Source organism: Rhinolophus sinicus, linkage group LG04 (genome assembly GCF_036562045.2).
Source record: "Rhinolophus sinicus isolate RSC01 linkage group LG04, ASM3656204v1, whole genome shotgun sequence".
Lineage (NCBI taxonomy): Eukaryota > Metazoa > Chordata > Mammalia > Chiroptera > Rhinolophidae > Rhinolophus > Rhinolophus sinicus.
Genome location: NC_133754.1, coordinates 142,163,981 through 142,183,780, shown reverse-complemented (window position 1 = coordinate 142,183,780; position 19,800 = coordinate 142,163,981). Strand labels below are relative to the sequence as shown.

Sequence of the window (19,800 nt, the reverse complement as noted above, 5' to 3'; positions counted from 1 at the left end):
GAATGAGCAAACAATTTTATCACTTTTTGTCTCTTTATAGCTTGACATTGCATAGAGGCCGTAAGGCTGCTAATGCTACAAACAAATGCTCAGACAATAGGGTACATTAATGAGAGCAACATAGTCTGGAAACGTTTTCTTGAAGTACATGGTATCTGAAATAAGCCTGGAAGGATAAATCAAATCTGGAAAAAAATACACTAGAAATGCAAAGTGACCCAACAGTTATTTTTAAGGCATCTGGTGGTAATGTTGTAAATTTTACAGCCACATTTTAAATAATCTTATTTTTTCAAGTTGTTAAGGTCATATGTACATTGCCAAAAAAAAAATTAAACTACCAAGACATAGAAAGAGGAAAATAACCCTACTTTTTGACTTGACTATTCTAACATTTTGATGTACTTTTTCTTCTGTGTACTTGTAATAGTCGTGATCAATGGCCTATATAATTTTGTATCCAGATTTTTTCAGTTAAAGAACTCAATTTTTTCACAAGAACTAAGTTTTTCTGTTATTAAAAAAAGCTGATTGTAGTATCTTTAACATTACATGATATAACATTATAAAGATATGTCAATCTATATACTAATTCCCTTATTATTGTAGGTGAAAGTTCCTCATTTTTCACTATTACAAGCCTGAGATGAACGGGGTAGTCTATTTCCCACACGTGGCGGTTCCTAGGTCTTGCTCTGTCCTCAATCAGCCATGTGGTTTGGGGAGGACTGACTCAGCTCCCCGAGTGGGAGCCATGCCACTGGCTCTGGAGATAGGTTCAGGGATGGGGTATATAACCATTTTAAAAAGGCAATTATGTTCCCATGACCCTCTTCATTCAGAAACTTCATTTTCAGAGTAGAATTACTCTGTGTGGCACCACAATGTCTTCCAATGGTAAGGATCGCCATAGTACAAAATTCTGGGTGCAGTGAATATGATTCAAGAGAAAAGAGAGGGGGAGCTTAACCTGTTTAGGGAGTAGAAAGGAAGAGAAGAGGGTCTCTCTGAAGCCAGGACAAAATTTATGTCCAGAGAAAACGCTGCTGAGATAAGAATCAGCATATAAAAGTAAATGTATTGAAGTTTAGAATACATACGAGGTCAGACAATTAAGTTTGCAAACTCATCCTAGAAAAAGTGCGACGTACCTCTTTGCTGAATATCACCATGGTCACCTTCGAAATACTCCCGTTGGGAAGCTATGCACTGACACCAGCACCTAGTCCACCCTTCAAAGCAATTTTGGAACTTTTTCTGGAATGGCCGTCAGAGCTGTCGTATTACCCTTCATGTCCTGAATGTCATCCAAGTGTCTTCCTTTCCATATTTCCTTTGCCTTCGGGTAAAGAAAGAAGTCATTGGGGGCCAGATCAGGTGAGTAGGGAGGGTGTTCCAATACAGTTATTTGTTTACTGGCTAAAAACTCCCTCACAGACAGTGCTGTGTGAGCTGGTGCATTGTCGTGATGCAAGAGCCATGAATTGTTGGCGAAAAGCTCAGGTTGTCTAACTTTTTCATGCAGCCTTTTCAGCACTTCCAAATAGTAAACCTGGTTAACTGTTTGTCCAGTTGGTACAAATCCATAATGAATAATCCGTCTGATATCAAAAACGGTTAGCAACATCGTTGCAACAAGTTCACGAACTTAATTGTCAGACCCGTACATTTCATAATTGTTTATTTTGTTCACACATTTTAAATCCTTTGACAAAAATGGCTATTCTGTAGATTAGAAAGGTTGCAGGACTACCACTTATTAGCAGAACTGAAATCCTCAAGAAAAACCTCATTACCTGAAGGTTGAGTGTTTTTCCTACATACAACCCCAATTCCTAAGTTTAAATGCAAGGACTGAGCGAGAATGAAGGTAATCAATCACTAAGGAATTTGAAATGTAGGAAAAGGTATCTACTGCTATCAGAAGAGACAAGTCTGGTTTTGGTTGTCTAGAATCACATGAGAGGCTGCATGACATGGTCACACTCTTTGAGATTTTAATAAATTTAGTGAGTCCTGGGATCTTTGGATCTTCACTGACAAAAATAAAGCTAAATGAATAAGAGTTCATGGATCCCTGCCCTCTTCCCAAGTGACACAGTACTTGTACCAGTAAGATATACCTGTACGGACAGGGCAGGCCGAAGGAGTTGGGACCTCAGAGATCACACTAAAGGAAATTATCTCTGAGCCAGTGGGAGACAAAGCTGAGTTTGCCTGTAATATGAGGCTCTAAACTGCCATTGCACAGTGACTTCTGATCTACATGCCATGCTGGATGTGGCTTTCATTTATACTCAAGTCGCTTGGCACAGTGTCTATAGTATTGTTACCTGCTACACTGGATGGCAGGTAGCCATTATTTTATATAATGCCTTCTGAAACATTGAATAGCAGTTTTGACCCCTTGTTAAAAGAAGTAGGTGGATACAAATATTTGAAGTGGCTTATAATACCTATAATAAAGTAGAAAAATACCAATAAAGCAGGCACAGGAAAACTGTAGATATGAGAACAAGGCCAAAGGAAGAGCAGACATAGATATAAATGCCATATGGACTCACCCATTTCCTACAATGACCTGCAAATTTGGCTTTGAGTTTCCTGCCGGCCAAGGCACAAAGAGCAACATGAGCACTTAAGACGATGAGTCATACTCTCCATGAGGAATAGGCATATCTATTTTTTATGGAAAGGCAGGGGAAGCAGGAAGGAAAGAGTTTGGCAGATATGAATACTTAGTAACTAATTACTTTTGGAGGTCTCTAAGCTGCCATAATAACAACTATTACTTTTCTTTATATGGCACTTAATGCTTTGTAGAGTAATTTCACATATTTTCTTTAATCGGCATAAAAATCCTGTGATGCAAGATTTGAGGGGGAGGGATTATTAAAGCAATAATGTGTATTTCACTCATGGGTCAAGGAACTTTACCCCACTTGAAACACAACACAAAAGTAGAAAGAAAGCAGAAAGATCTCTGACATAACAAACCAATGGCACCAAGTGTATGCACAAAAAAGAGCCTCTCAGTCAGAATCTATATGCCTTACTTAACGTGAAATTCTAACAAGATTAATTTCCTTCCTAAAACCACAGCAGATTAAAAGTAACAGAATAGGGACTATTACAGAGACGCTCTCTAGAAGCCCGCCACCCCACCCCCACCCCCGGGCCCCAAACTGGTACCTGTGAAAGTGGAGGCAAGAACTGAAAACAAGCAAAAGAGCAGTTAGGGTAGAAACTGAAAAACCTGAACATTCACCAAGTAGCGTAAGCAGGGATGTCACCAGCTCAGACCTTACCCTTCATGAATCGGTTTTTCACATAGGAATCTCACCCACCTCTCAGGAACTGAAATGTGATCATGACCACCCACTCCCAACTCTTATAAGAAAAAAAACCCTTATTTAAAATGGCCCACAAGGACCTGCAGGGTCTGGCTGCGGCTGCCCACCTCTCCAGCACATTTTACACTCCCTCTCACTTCAGCCCCACCTGGTGGGCTTCTGCATCTTGTCCTTCTCTCTGCCTGAAGTGTCTCACTGCTGCCTCTCTTGGGCAACCTGAAAGGTCATTTCCTTGGAAAGCGTTCCTAATCCTGGAGTCTAGATTACGTTTCCCTGTGAACCCTTAGCACATTTGCACTTGAGAACTGATCATAGTTGCACTTAAATATTAGTTGATTGTTTAATACCTGTTTCTTCCAGGGTTCTGTGGTCTCTAGGAAAACCAGGACCATGTCTGGAATACACACGGAATAAGTATTTACTGAAAAAAAAAGTAATGTCACAGGACAAGCATGATACATCTTCCTGCTATATTACATTTCAACTTTACTAAGAGATCTTTTGGGGAGGGGGAAGCTATTGTTTTATTAAAGAAAAAAAAAAAGATTCATTATGGAGTAGAACGCAAAATGCATACGAATTTTAAAGCTAAAATACAAGACTTTGAAAACGCTTCAGGATACGCCCCCCGATTTTTTCTAGAGGCATTGTGCTTAAAATAATATGGAAACGCGGTCTGGAAAAAGATCCATTTTCCAACGGATCTGGATAACCAAGGCTTATCTTCATTTTACTAGATGAGAATATGTGTATGAAGAGGGCTTTGTAAAGTTTAAGGCTTTATAGACATATAACATTATTACTGAGAAATCTGTGTCCCGAAGAGGGGGAATGACTTGGCTCACATTACACCGCCAATTACAGGTGAGGCTGGCGCCAGAACCCAGGTCTCCCGAGGCCCGTCCAGCCCAGTGCTTTTCATTAGTGCACAGCACCTGCCACCTGGTCCTTGCCGCAAAGGTCCCCTCCCTCCCTCTTTTTTTTCCTCCCTCCCAGCTATATCTGGTGCTGACGCCCTAAGCCAGGTTCAAATACACTTTAAGTTGTGATCAACCAGAATTGAGAAGCGGGGAGAAAAACCAAGCCGAGCATTTCCCGGCATCATAATCCATAGGCTTTCTGCGTTTCCCGCAAGCCTGGGCAGTGCCCCTCGGAGGCTGCAAACGCGGCCAACCGTGCTCTGACCCAAACCCGAGAAGCTCGCCCCCAAGCAGAGAAAACGCAGAACTGCAGCGCGTTTCAGAGACACCGTCGGCCGCCAGGCCGAGAGGCGCAGGCACTATTTAAAGGACCTGGGAAGCGGGAAAGCTCGGAAGTAACTAAGGACAGAGAACATACTGCAGGAGCCGACGCCGCTGCCCGGCTTGGTGGTCCTGCAGCGTGGTCTGTTCCTGCGCGCAGAGATTGGCCACAGCAGCTAATCTAGAAACCGGAGACCTCCGTAGGATTCCACCGAGGGTGGAGGTCCCTGTCAGTCCCCTCGGGGATGCAGCCACCTTCCCCGCTCCGTGCGCCCGGCCGGGAGCCGGAGGAGGGGCGCAAGCCGGGGCGCGATCGGCGTCGAGAGGCCCCAGATCCCCCTACACCCACCCGCGCTGGAGCTCCGCGTTGCGACCCGCGCTTCGAGGAGGACGCCGCCCCTCTGCCTCGGGCCCGCGCCGCGCGCGCACGCGGGTGGGCGTGGGAGGCAGGGGCGCAACTAGCACGCGGCGTGTGCGCGCGCGCTCCCCCTGCGCACCCTCCCGCGCAGGCCGGCCGGCTCGGCCCCGGCGCGCGTCACGAGGGGCGGGAGGGTGGGGAGAAGGGGGTGGGGCCGCGGGACCAGAGGGGCCCGAGCGGCGGCTGCGGAGCGGTAGCCGGAGCTGAGCGAGGGCGGCTGCGGTCCTGGCGGCGGCGGCGGCGGCGGCGGCGGCGGCGCCGGGAGAAGATGGTGGCGTTGGAGGTAGGAGCGGCTGGAGCGGAGCTTTATTCCCAGGCTTGGCACCAACACTGTCATTAGCGCCGCCTGCTCCTGCGGGCCCGCGAACCCAGCTGTCAGGCAAGGTACCACCGCCAGGGAGGGGTGGGTGAATGGGGGTGCCCTGCGCTGATGCCGCCCCCGACGGATCCCGGTTCCTCGCCGAAGGGCGCCCCCGGGTGCGAGAGGGGTTGCGTGGAACAATAGTGCTGATGAGCAAGGACAGCCGGTGACATCCAGGAGGCAATTCCTTTAGCCATCGAGCCAACGGGGAGGTGAAAAGGGACGTTGAAGGTAGGGACGCCTGGTGTCCGATGCGCGTTGAGATGCAGAGCTTTGGGGGCAGCGGGCAGGCCTGATGACAGATATGGTAGGAGTGTGTGTGTGTGTGTGTGTGTGTGTGTGTGTGTGTGTGTGTAAAAGATACAGCCCAGGGGATTGGGGGTGGCGGACCAAAGGTGTTGGGGAATGACATTTCCAGGAATCCCCGCTAGGATCCCTCATCTCTCAGCTGACTCTCCGGGAGGAAGAGTGGTGATGGTAACGATGAAGTGGGAAGGCTGCACTTGGTCTGTGAGTGTGGAGGGAGGCAGTGGGGTAGGGGTGGGTTTGTAAAATCCCGTGTGTGAGTGTGTGTACTCGTGTGATTGCATCCACGCTCCCCCAACTGCGCTCAAACCCAGAGATCTGCTCGTGCCCTGACTTGCTGTCACCGCTAACTATGGGACAGTGTTTGTTAATTTTTTACCCTGCAACTCTGAGTACAGTCTCTGTTCAGGTCCTGCGTGTGGATGGCCGGGTTTAGAGATTCTCACTTCCCCTTTCTCTGGCCTCTTGACATGGGGATGGGGAAGTGTGTATATGGCTTTGGGCGCATGGCAGTGAAACAGGATAATGGTTACCCCTTCTGGGCTTACTGGCGTCCCTGATTTTGAAAGGACCTTCCATCCTGTGACACTTTTCTCCTCAGCGCCTGTTCTGTAAGGGTCTTAGACGCCCTGACTCTGCAGTTTCTATTGTTTATCTCTTGTCTGACCTGAAGGAGAAGGGTCTTTAATGGCCATATTCCTCTCTCAATTCTCACAACTTTGAATGTCAACTAGACCTTCCCCTTCCACATTTAAACACTGGAAACCTAATGGCTAAAGAATGGGTGGTCTTCATGTTGGTTCTTGTACAATGAACTCTGGAGGTATGTATAGAGATATTTGGTAGTGGGGGGAGTATTTAAAAAGAAGAAAACGATCGTACTGAGAAATGTTTGGTACATCCTTGGTCATCATCACACAGGCAGGGTGTTTTCCTTAGGAAAAAGGATACTTTATTACTATTGCTAGTGATATCCACTCTCCCAGCTTTCACAATGGGTAGGTGGTGCCATGTATCATTCGAGAACTGAAATCCCCCAAGACCTGAGGTGATGGGGTCCTGGGTTGCTGAAGTCTGCTTTCCTAGCCAATGTAACCTGCTAGTAGGGAATTTGGAAAATGTCAGGCTAGCAATAAGTCACCCAGTGGGAGCCAGGATACAAAACTGCATCTAGAGTCTATAGCTGTTTAATTGTCTCTGCGTAATAAAGATAGGCTCGTGTGGGGTTGGATAGACAGATAGGAAGGGAGACGGTAGATTCCTATGTGTGGCCACTGCAGTTTGACTTCCCAATGCCTGTGTATTTCTCTTGTGGTGTTGGTGGGAATAAAAGCACCTTTAACTTAATATCTTGATACTTCTTTATTAAAATGTTGTGTGACTAGAGTAACCTGCTTTGAACATGTTTGAACCCTAACACCTTAAATTCTACTGCATTGCTGTCAGAATCCAAACTGGCTGCCCCTGTCCTCTTTGAAAAGCCCATAGCAGTCATAACTACACAAGTAATATACAACATGGTGGCATCAGGGGTTTCTTTCTCTTTTTCTTTTATTAAAAATTTTGTTTTAGCAAAGGTTGCATATCATTGTTACGTTGAAAATAATACACATTTTTGTTCTTCCCATTTATTTTCTCGTTATTAATGATGATACGTAAACCAGGTGCTCTTGAAATTGTGAGCATTAAACTTCCCTATGTCCCTCAAGTCAAGCCTTCTAAAATTTTAATGTGAGATTGTTGGAGCTCATCCAACATTTAAGGATAGATTTATAAAAACGAATTTTGAATCTTAGTTCTTTACTCTCTTATGAGTTCTGCCAATTTCTTTCTGAGAAAAGTACTTAAGGAATTTAAAAGGCATTCCAAGAGGTTTTTTATTTTTATTTTTTTAGGTTGTTGTCTTTATATTTGCAAGTAACATCCAGAGATGTAAACACCTTACCAGAAAGTTTAAGAATATTAGGAATTAGCAAGGTAAATAACCTGTTTAGAAAAATAATTACATAATAGTAAAATTGAATTGACTCAGGAATTGGTGATTTCCTTTCTAACGCAAATGTGGTAATTTTAAAATGCAATGCCTGGCTTCTCTAAAGATTGGACTAGTAAGGTTGAATCCTGTAATTCAGTCTGATAAACAGTTGTACCTTTTGCTGTAGCCTGCAGCCAGCCATTTGTTTTGAATTGATGTGTTTTCTTCACTTAAAGTAGTATTAATGCTTTCCTTTTCCATTGTTGCGTCTCTTAAAGAAGTTTGTTTTTCAAGACTTGGAAATAAAAGACATTTGAAAATTGACCTGTGGGGCCAAAAAGAATAAACTATGGCACCAAGGGGGAGAGATGAGACTTGTAGTTTACAAGGGAAAACTAATTGTTGTTAAAATTGAGATCATTTCAAGCCTGAAATCCACAGTTAACTCTCTGGGTTACCATCATTAACTTCCAAATATTTGTTAGTTGCCTACTACATCTCAGGCCTACATACCTTTGATAGGGCTTAGGAAATGTTTTCAGAGCTTAAGATGTGAAGAATAAGGAGACTTAGATCCTGGGAGGAGAGAGAGCACGCATGTAACTAACTACAAAGATGGTGGGAAAAGAGTAAGTGCTGAAAAAGCCATCTTCCTGCAGTGCTGTGGGAGTTCACAGGTTACAATACTAACTTCAAATGGATGAATCAGGGAAGGTTACGTGGAAGACATAGCTGTTGGTCTGCATTTATACAGGTGGCATTTGGGCTGGCAGGGAAGGAAGGGCACACATAGCAAAGGCTTAGAGGTGGGAAGGCGTGTGCCTGCACCCAGAACAAAGAATAGTGTGCTTTCGCTAGAGCTTAGGGAATGCCAAGAGATGTGATGACAGAGGTAGGAGGTGAAAAAGAGAGGTTCTCTCAAGGTTGTCCAGCAACTTGTATGCGGATTTTATTCAGTAAGTACTTGGGAGCCATGGAAGGTTTCCAAGGAGGAGGATGGACAGGACCAGATCTGTGCTTTAGGGGGATGATCTTGTCGCATTGTGTTGGATGTAATGAAATGAAGAAAGACTGGCAGTAGGGAAACCAGACAGATTCTAGTCAAATCAGGGGAAAGAGGAAATGAGGCAGTGGGAATGAAGAGGAAGAGATAGACTCTAGACAGAGTGCAGGAATGATCTTAAGACTGAGCAGGGAGATCAAAGGTCATTGTCAGCCTCAGCTGAGAGAATGATTGGGTCGTTGTCAGAAGGTTCAGGGGAGGCTGAGGAAGAGGAGAAAAAAGAAGTTTCATTTTGGGCATGACAGGTTTTGTCCAAATGAAGGGACTAGCATGCAGGTGTTGGTCTTCAGACAGCGAGGTTAGAGTTACAAGGAGATCAGTAAGTTATCTATTTAGGAGCAATTTTGATGTCTCAGGAATGGCCAGTAAACAAAATGGAGCAAGAAGAAGCAAAGGGTAGAGGTAGGAACCTTGGAGGATGTTGGATGGGAAAAGAGAAAGAAGAGTAGAACTATATTAAATAAAGGGCAGTTGGAGAAAAATGGTGGAAACAGTATGGTGTCATGGAAGCTAGGAAAGGGGAGCTACCATCATTCATACTTCACTCAGACAGCACACGCCACAGGGGTGGGGTGCAATGAAGGAGAGGCCGTTGCATTTGATGCCTGGCTTTCCTTGATTATCTTTGTGGAAATGGCAGCCAGGATGCATGGGGTTGAAGAGTGTGGGATGATGTACATGGGAAGTAGTGAAGACAGACTTCTTTTTCTATAAGTCGGGCGGTGAAGAGGAAGGAGAGTTTGATGCATCAAACTGATAGCAATAGTAGAAGGCAAGGAATGTTGTTGGGGTAGGAAAGCTTGAGCCTACTTTATAAATAGAGGAGAAGACTCCATTGAAGGGAAGAGAGATTGAAAATGTAAGGGAGAGGCTAAAGTGATGAAATGGAATCTTCAAGAAGAGGGACGCATACTGGATAAAGGCAAAGGAAAGATTCTTGAGACGGAAGCACGGGGATTTTGAGGTGGAACAAAATGAATTTAGCTATAGTGTTCTAAGTATAAAGTCAAGACAGGTAGGCAGGTTGAGACCATGAGTAGAAGGAGAAAGTCTTGGAGTGTGCGCTGTGGAAATGCAGCAGTGAGTCAGTTAGGGGTGAATAAAAGACTATCACCCAGCTATGAGGTCCTTCTGTGTTTGGAGAGCATGACTTTGTAGTGGAACTAATTAGCCCTGTGTAATTATAGTTTGACTACTATGTATGTAATTTTTGTAGCAGTGAGCATTAAATGTCGTTAAATACAATGGTGGCTCCTTTCCTTAAACTCAATGAAAAGAGAAAATTATTTACCTTTAAAATTAGCGGAATAAAAGACTCCCCCTGTGGAGTATTTCCTGTGACTGTTTTCTCTCAGGGATTGCTGACTTAAATAAATAAAGCTTATGGAAAAATAATGGAAAAAAGCAGAAGTATGTTAAAAAATATGTGATTTCCCTATCTATAATGACAGGATATGGCTTTACAGTGAAGTGTAAAGTCTATTTTTCAAAAGAAAAATCAAATATAGCACCTCACCCAACACCATACCTCGCATAAGCACTCAATAAATATTTGTCACGTGAATACATGAATAAATTTATTTTTTTTTATAGTATCTGAGATCTAAAATTTCAGGATGTCTTACATACCTTGTGGATATTGAAAGAATTGCATTCCATGGCCTATACAAGTTTCTGATAGAATTAAAACAATTTTATTTATTCATACTGCCTATATATGTTGTAGCTTTACCAAAAAAATATTTTGTCTTACAAAATAATCTGAAGTGTACGCTTTAAATCCTTGAGTTAGGGTCTGTGTCATGGTTCCAGATGAGTTCATGGAATTTCAACTGTGGTGAGTGATGATTTTGAGGCTCTCGTGATGAAATCATTTATTCATTCTTTCAATAGATATTCCTTGAGCACCTTCTCTGGGCAAGACACTATTTTAGGTGCAAAGGATACAGCAGGGTTGGGGTTGGGGAGTGGGAGGGAGGGGAATAAGTCCCTACCATCACTGACCATTTAATGGGCAGAGATTTAGAAATTAATAAATAAGCAAATATGTGCTATGTCAGGTGGTGGTAAGTGCTATGAAGAATAAAGCAGGGAATGCAACAGGGTGCGACAACGTGGGGAAGAGGATAATGCTACTTTCTATAGGGGGGTCAGGGAGGGCCTTGAGCAGAGAGAGCTCAGATATGAAGGAGTGAACCAGGCAGCTCATGGGGGGAACGGCCTTAGACAGAATACACAGAAGGAAGCGCCTGAGGTGCCAACGTGCTTGGCATGGTCAAGGAACAGCAGGGAAGCCTCACTGGTTTCCTTGCTTCACCTGGCCATGTCCTATTGCATCTGGTAGATGGAGTGGTCACTTAGGGACCCTGCAATGTAATGCGTTGCCATTTGGTACTGAATCAGTGGCCCAGAAGGCTGTATCACCACAAACCATGTTAGGGCTGAACTGGGTGAGTCAGTGCTGCATTTATACGAAGATGGATGTCCTCAGTCAAACATTTACGTTAGAAAACTTGAAGAGTGGCTCTGTCTGGGTAGTGATGAAATACCAGTCAACTGAAAATAATCCCTCTCTGGGAAGTGCCACATCACTTTTCTGCATTCTGAATTTTATGTAGTTATAGGGTTTCTTTTCTTCCTCCATGTTTCATATCCCACGCTCACATGTAAGGTCCTTGAGGGTAGAACTATATTTTGTTCATCTGAGTGAGTATACCCTACAACCCACAGAAAAACGCTTTGCATTAGTAAAGCATCATCAAATATGCATTGAAAGGAATGGATGAGACATCCCCAAAGACCTAAGTAATTTAAGTGTAAAGAATGAGGGTAAAGCTCTTTTACCTTGATTTCTGTAGAGAGTTGTTTTTCAAAGAGGACACAAAATAGCCACGTGATGCTGAAGAAGCCACATGATGCAGGGCCTCAGACAAGGGCTTGGGTGCAAGTAAGTTACTGGGGGGTGGGGTGGGGGGGTGAGCCCAGGAAGCGTGAGTGAGTGAGAGGAGGAAAGAAAGCCAACAGGAGGTAGGCTAATGAGAAGATTCCCATGGTGGGCAGTGGAGGCTTGGTTCTGCTGGTATCATGTAGAATGAACTTTGATTCCCACGAAGCAGTGGGTAAACTGGGATGTTTATCCACCATTTAATGCTGGGAGCAGAAAATGCCCAGCACTTGAGGGCTGCCATTAGCCCAGGAAGCTCCAGAGGCACCAGAGAAAGCCCTCGGGTAGATAAGCAGAGAGGCGGAGTGGGCTGGGGGTGGGAAGCATTCAGTGTGCAGGGTAAGTGTCCATCAGGGCAGTAGGTGAACTCAGAAGTGGGTGGAGGGGACATGAGGCAGGGCAGCAACAGCATCGTTCCACATGGCACAGAGATGTCAGAGAGAATTTTCTAACAGATAAGAATTGCGTGATTAAAAAAAAAAAAGAATTGGCGTGATAGCAGTTATTGGTATTTTTAATTCTGTATTAATTCTTTTTCTCAATTACAGTTGACATTCATTTTATATTTATTTTATATTTTATTTTTTCAGGTGTACCGCATAGTGGTTCAACATCTACATAATTTATCAAGCGATCCCCCAATTAATCTAGTACCCACCTGGCACTATACAGTTATTATAACGTTATTGACTATATTCCCTATGGTTGGAGGGTTGGGTAAAAAAGGTGAAGGGATTAAGAAGTACAAATTGGTAGTTACAAAATAGTCATGGGGATGTAAAGTTATTGGTATTTTAATTTAGGGATTTTAATGTATTGCAATAGTTATCTATAGTTCAGTTCACTCACAAGCAAACTATTGACAATCCTCAGTTATCTGAGATGCAGATTACCATATATGCCCATGTATAAGGTAACCTCAATTATAAGGTGGTCCCCAATTTTCCAAGGAGATGGTTTTAAAAAGTTTTTATGTCACCTAGAATATATACATTTTCGGGATATAAAGAGTGAAATGTCTATTTAATTTATTAATTTACTTACATATGTTTAAACTTACATATAAAATTAATCATTTAGAAATACGACATCCTTCTACTTTCACATTTTATGAAATTTATTCAAATGTTTCACGTACTTCTTTGATTTATGAGTCTTTTTCATTATTAGGCTACTTTTAGAGTATATATTTCTATCTAACTTGTTTGAAATGTCATCCTTCTAGAACTTCTGTATAATGCTGCCAGTACAAACTTTATTCCAAGCCCTGTGTGCCTATTCAAATAACAAAGACATTTGTATTTTTCTTTTCTTCCTGTAGGTGTATATTCATGATCCCTACAACCCATGTGTGACTTGTATGAGGACATACAGTACAGTCAATTGTGAAGGAATATTTACTGAAATTGGAGTTGAAATCTTGGCCTTCTTCATTCATTCATCTATCCTGTTTCAACCCTGTGACCTCCATAAGCATCTTTATCTAATATTGATTGAGGTTGTTTCAGGCTATTTTGTCCAAATAGTTCTCAAGTAACCTTTGAAACATCTCTGTTTCATGAAATCTTCAGTCTTACAAAATAATATGTTTTGGACATGGTTTCTCCCTTTAAAATCAGTTACTGTCACATCCAGCATTAATGAATTGCTTGATTTCAATCCCTGCTGTTTTGGAGATAAGAGGCTTTTTGCTTTATGGCATTCAGGAAAAAAGTAGTTGAGAGAATGCCTCATAATATCGGAGACTTTATATAGATTCAAACGTAAGGCGAATTTCTGTTTTCTGAAATATAATTTTGGGGAGAATAGAAATCTCTTCTAGTTTTTACATATGTAGCGTGATCATGTAGGTTGTTGAGGGATGGTGGTGGTAAAGCCATCCCCACCCACTAAGTTTCCTCTCCAGCCTCCTCCTCTTCTAATCCATGGTGGATGAATTAGTGTGAAAAATACAGTGATGGTTTATTTCATAAAGGAAGTCATTAGCCATCATTCTGAGCAATGCAATCGTTTATGTTTTTGACTTTTGATAAATTTTGTGTCTCGAGATCCGTTTTGTATTAACAGGTACACCATATTTTAAAGAACTGATATATTTGACAAGACATGCATAAATCCTTTTTTTCCCCTCTGTAAATTGTACTGTATTGTAAATGCAGAGGAAGAGCTTGTCATTTAAAGAAATTCCATTTAACAGGAATCATTATTCCTTAATGTGGCTATTCAATGAATTGGGATTTGTATACTGGACTTTTCTAAAGTAGATCACTCTGTTTTGGAGACTTATAAACATTTTGACCATGATCCCTAGTAAGAATACAATTTACATCATAGCCTAGCAGTATAGATAAGTATATGTAAACACACACACACACACACACACACACACACACACACACACACACTCATGAACATATCACTGAAACCAAAGTTTCACTCAACAATACTTGTCCTTTATTATATGTGATACACTCTGCTATTTTCTATTTTATATGCTTGCCAACACACTAAACTGATTTCAGCACTAATGGGTCCTGACAATGCAGTTTTAAAAACACTCTATTGTATTACATCCATCAGGAGAGTGCTTATTTCCTTATAGTGCGAAATAATTTCATGTCAGAAGTTTTTTGGGTTTTTTTCCCCGTTTGCTTCAGATTGTTAGCATATTTGTATATTTGGCAGTATGGGTGTATGATGTCACAGTAATCCTAAAGGGAAACTTTATTTCTGAGTAAATATTTTATTTCCAAAAAAAGAAATTATTAGTGTGGAAAATGGAAAGTAGAGTAAGATGAATGGATTGTTTCTTAAATCAAGTGGCTTTTCCAGGGCTGTGTAAACTGTACCCAGTGGCTGGGCCCGGACCTAATTGGTGAGCTGATTACTCACTGGTCTGGCTAATCTCTCCTCACAATTCTTTCCTGTCCTTTCTCCCTTCCTGCCTCTTTCCCAAGATACCACCCCCCAAACCCTGGGAGTTCTACATGCTCAGTTCAATTACTTAATTCTCAGTTTCAAGCGAATATATTTCTTCCTGAATCTGAAAATAGCTTTTATACGCAATTCTTTCCCAAAGAACTTGAAAGTACAAGAATCTTTTTTCCTCAGCTAATACCTAGGGGAATATTCTCCTAAAGCAGCTAGAATTTGTTCCACAGATGCAATGTTTCTATAGTATTAGTATGAAAGTCTAAGCTATTCTCATGTTCAGGTGTGATGGCATCTGTTATGGCTCCCTCGTTGTCTAAGGTAAGTATGTATCGATTCCTGTTCTGAAACCTCAGCAGGCTCCCCATCCAGTTAATGCAAACAAGTGAACGTCACAACTATGAAATGCCAGGCATTGTGCTTAGTACTGTACAGACAATTCATTTGCTTCTCATAATGATCTCATTTACTCTTCATAATCGTATCAGGAAAAGACATGCAGACTGGATTTTGAGGCTCTCAGAGTTTCTCTCTGTGACTAAAGGACAGGAAATGGGGGACCCGCCTCAGATCCAGGGATAGGAACAGGCCCCAACAGCCCCTGGTCCCCAAGTCTCCTTTTTCCTGAGGCACAGCAGCCTTCCCTCCCTCCCCCACGCAGCTGGACTTGCTTGTTTATTAGGCCCCTGTCCCATACGGGACGTCTGTGTGGGTGTGTTGCTGTTGCAGTCTCTCCACTCTCGGCACCACGGGGTGAATGAAGGCTTAGAACTGTTAGAACATGGTGCTGCTGTTGATTAGCTGCCCACATCGAACAGGTATCTAGATTGGGCTGAGCCTCAGCTTCCCCAGCTGTACACGGAAATGATGATGCCTGGCCTTTCTATCTCTTCCCACACAGGGCTGCTGGGAGAGTCAAATGCGATATAAAGGGCTATAGAAAGGTAAGGTAGATGTGTCACTTCCTTCATAATGACCTCAGGCGGAAGTGACATCTCATTCCTCTAAACCAGGGAGCAACAACCTTCTTCTGTATAGGGCCAGAGAGTAAGTGGGTTCTTCAGGCCATACCGTCTGTGTCACAACTTCCCAGCTCTGCTGTTGTACTGCAGAACAGCCGTTTACGTTATGTAAACCAGTGAGCATAGCAGTATTCCAATAAAACTTTATTGATGGACACTGAAATTTGAATTTCATAGGACTTGCAGTATCACAAATTTGATTCGTCACTTGATTTTTCCCCCTGCCATCTATAAAGGTAAAAGCTACTCCCAACCCTCAGGCAATACAAAACCAGGTGATGGGCTGGATTTGTCACATGGAACTTCTTTTGCTGATTCCTGGTGTAAATGCTCACAGCACTTTGTACCACTTGTTAGCAAACAACCACAGTCCACTTTGGACGATAGCGATGCATGCCCGCTTTATTCCATGTCTCTCTTGTACTTCCAAAATATACACCCCCACCTACATTTTTTTCATCTCCCTTAGCACTGGGAAAGGGAATAGCATATACCGTGTTTCCCCAAAAATAAGACCTAGCTGGACCATCCGCTCTAATGCATCTTTGGGAGCAAAAATTAATATAAGGTCCAGTCTTATTTTACTGTAATATAAGACTGGGTCTTATATAATATATTATAATGTAATATAATATAATATAATACCAGTCTTACATTAATTTTTGCTCCCAAAGGCGTATTAGAGCGGATGGTCCAGCTAGGTCTTAATTTTCGGGCAAACACGGTAGCTAGTATCCATATGCACACACATATATAGTATATGCTGAATACATATTTGTTGAATAAATAGGGGTAAAAAAATCTGTTTCTTTTCTATGTGTCTTATTTTTCCATCTTTGATAGAAATTCTGCTTATTCTCTAGTAAACCATTAGGAATGACTGAGTTAACATTTTGTGGTTAAATTTAAGGACTTTAAGATTTATGCCTTAAAGTCCGTCCCCCAACCCCATCCTACCCATTAACCATAAAAGGAAAAGAATTTCAGGGAAAAAAGAAGGGGGAAAAAAACTGGCAAAACCAAACCAACTTTTCAGCATCAAAAGGGTTATTAGAGAATAACTGAAGTAGCCAAACATTTAGCTTTGGTCCCTGGGGCATTCTGTCACTGTAGGAGTTTTGGAAGCTGACGTGCTTTTCTGTCTCAGCTGCCAGCAGCCCTGCTTTTTGCTGTGCTTTCCCCAAAAATGCCAGAACTCGATGCATTTGGATATAAATGAAGAGGACCTCGTAGAATGTACTTTATCTCTGCATCGTGTCTCTATCTTTGATACATGTATTATCCCAACATGTATTAAGGAATGGCACACATCTCTGAAGAGCAAAGCCTTGAACACAGCTCCCATTTTACTTCTTAATAAATATAAGCCTGGGAATGGAGTTGTTAGGAAATACATGAATTTAAAACATTCTTCTCAAAATGAGGTGGACAGAAACTGGATGGTGGAATTACAGCACTGTATGCATGTGTGTTATTTTTCAAATAGTCTATGATGAATATATTTCTCTGTTCTATCATGAGGAAATCATATATATATATATGTGCATGTGTGTATATTTAAGGGGTGGGAGAACAGGAATATGCTGGAAAATTGGAACCAAAATTATCAATAGTATATACTCCTTATTAAAATTTGTTAAGGAAGGAACAATTAAGTCAGCTTTCGAATAAGCATTTGACTTTTTTAGTCTGCCAAAATATATTAATTTGCTGTAACATGGAAAAAAGATCCACCGCGGGTGTAAAATAAATTATAAAGTGTGCTTTCGACTTGGCATAAATTGTTACCATTCTGGTAGATGTTGTCTCGCCTTGAAGATGGAATGTTAAGCCAGTGTTAGAAGTGCATTATTACATTCAAGTCCTGGGAGGTGTTTGGAGCCTGCTTGGGGAAGAAGAATGGCGCAGAGAGGCTCAGGATTTTGTTCCTTATTATGTCTGAGCTGCTCTAGGTGAGACACAACATACTACTTACTGGTGATGCGAAGACTGTTTTCAAAATTACCCTTAGTAGATGGAGGCAGAGGGGGAGGGGGCAGGCTAACCCGAGAACTCCAAGGCAGTGGGGAGGTAATTAACCATCTGTCTGCAGTTTCTCATGTGGAATGAGGCTCCCCTTGATGAAGTAGGGAGACTGCTTATGAAGGTGGATGATTAAGGTTTCATTCATTAGGTTATCTGCACTGCGAATCTTAACTTCTTTCTGATGTAATTTTCCTCTTTCTTACCACCCGCCACCCTTCTCCCACTTGGGGACTTACAGTGGGCTTGTTTATGTCGTGTGGCTTATATGGATCACTCCCTTCCACACTGGAGGTTTTCAGCAAATGTCTGGTCATCGTCGATTGTCCATTCTTCTGTAGCGCTGAGACTGCAGCGGGCCGGAGGTCTGTATCAGGTGTCACAGTTTGTGGAGGTCTTCGATTGGGCTCGCCAGAGCAGACGCAGAGAAGAGGGTTGGTGTGTGTGGGTTCTGCTCTGTTAAGGAGATGCTCCCCGGGCACCTGGGAAGGGAGAGGAGGAAGCAGTGAAACATGGTGCAATCACAAAGTCCTAAGGGGAACCCTGGACTGTAAATGAGCCTCAGGGTTGTCCCCACCAAAGTCAGTGGGGTCAGTTTTTCAAACTACATACCTGTTAGTTATTGGGTAAAGGCCTGGGTGAAATGGGACAGTGAGGGGTGGAGGAGAGGGGAGCATTACTTCTCAGGTATTTCTGGCTCTTCATGTGAAGTGGCAGAGGCAGTGCAGCCTCCTAAAGCTCTTCTTGTGGACGGGGTGAGGAGCTGGGCGGGACCCCGACATTATCCACCAGCTGACCAGTGGCTTCTCTGTGGCGTGGTCAGGCAGAGAGCTGGTCGTGTGCTTCACTGGGAATCCCCAATGCCAGTCTTTTCCCTGAGGAGTAGCTGCTGGCTTCTGGTGCTGTGTCTGCTGCACGGAGCAGAGTGCTGGGATCCAAGTGCCTGTGAATCACCTGTTTCCAGGGCCTTCTCCGTTCCCGTCTCTTGTGAGGCTTCATCCTGGGTTCTGCAGTCCAGTCAGTTCCAAAGAAATGTGTTGAAGTCTCTTGTTTGGGATATTCTCTTTGTGGGTTTGTACCTTATCTATCCTTTATAGGCATTAAGCAGGGTCTTGAGAGGAAAAAGATAAAATATATATGTGGTTATTTTGCCACCTTTAACCACCCAAACCAAAAGCTAAAGTAGAATCTTGGAATGATTTCTCTCTCTCTCTCTCTCTCTCTCTCTCTCTCTCTCTCCCCCCCCTCACATGCACACACATATGCTCAATATGCTCAGACATTTACATCCTGTCACCTCATGAAAATAGGCTAATAGTTGAGAATTAGTCAATCTACGTATTATCTAGCAAAGTTTTGTATTAGCCAAAAGAAATAGTTGCAGTCTGTTATAACCATTATCTGGATAATGTGAGCTAGTAGCTATTGTGGGTATCTTTGGGCTAAACAAGGGGACTTCTTTCTTTCCCAGTGTTTTTGGGAGTAACACCAGACACAGGTGAGTAAACTGCTGATATCAGCATGAACCATGGTTCCCGTGTTATCACATCAAAGTTAATCCTGGCAATTGACTAGTAAACAGAAACCTAAGGAATAACTTTGGCAAGCTCCAAAAAATGCCATCTTGTGCTCAGGAATCTCAAGTGAAAGAAACTGCCCTCTGTGTATAACAGATTTATTGATGGACCCAAATCAGTAGGGTGCAAATAGCACCCACCCTGGTTCTTCTCACATGACTCCTTCCTACCCACTTACCAGTCTTCTCTTCTCCATTGGAATAAAGTCTTGGGCAGGTCCCTTAGATTTCCCAGTTATTCTTAAGTGGGGAAATGTCCAATCCAGTCTGTTAATCACATAATACAGTCCAGAGTTATAATGAAATTCCACACTCCCACCTAATTTTTGATTTTTTTAAAATTTCAATGTAACGTGAACACTGTGAGAGCAGAAATCTCAAATGTACAGTTGTTGAATTTTCATGTATCTGAAAACCCATATAGCTAGCACTTGGATCAAGATACAGAACGGTCCCCGCCCCTACCTGCCCCACCTCATGTCCATTCCCAGTCAGTATCAACCAGTACCACAGAGGTAACCACTGCTCTGATTTCTATCCCCATACATAACAGTTCGGCCTGTTTGTAACTTTATACAGATGGAACCA

The 19,800-nt window shown here is 42.7% G+C and overlaps 1 protein-coding gene across 5 annotated transcripts in view; it reads left to right on the top strand.

Annotated features, from left to right (window-relative positions):
* The first annotated feature begins 5,164 nt into the window (after window positions 1–5,164).
* The window catches only part of APBA1 (amyloid beta precursor protein binding family A member 1), a 190,146-nt gene continuing 175,510 nt past the window's right edge, over window positions 5,165–19,800 (top strand). For 2 of the 5 annotated variants that reach the window (XM_019730551.2, XM_019730532.2), the window contains exon 1: window positions 5,165–5,295. The gene's annotated coding sequence lies outside the window, so the exon portion shown is untranslated. Of the gene's footprint in view, window positions 5,397–5,455; window positions 5,605–19,800 lie in introns of those variants that run through there. The other 3 variants (XM_074330535.1, XM_019730527.2, XM_019730543.2) reach the window with 3 other exon arrangements.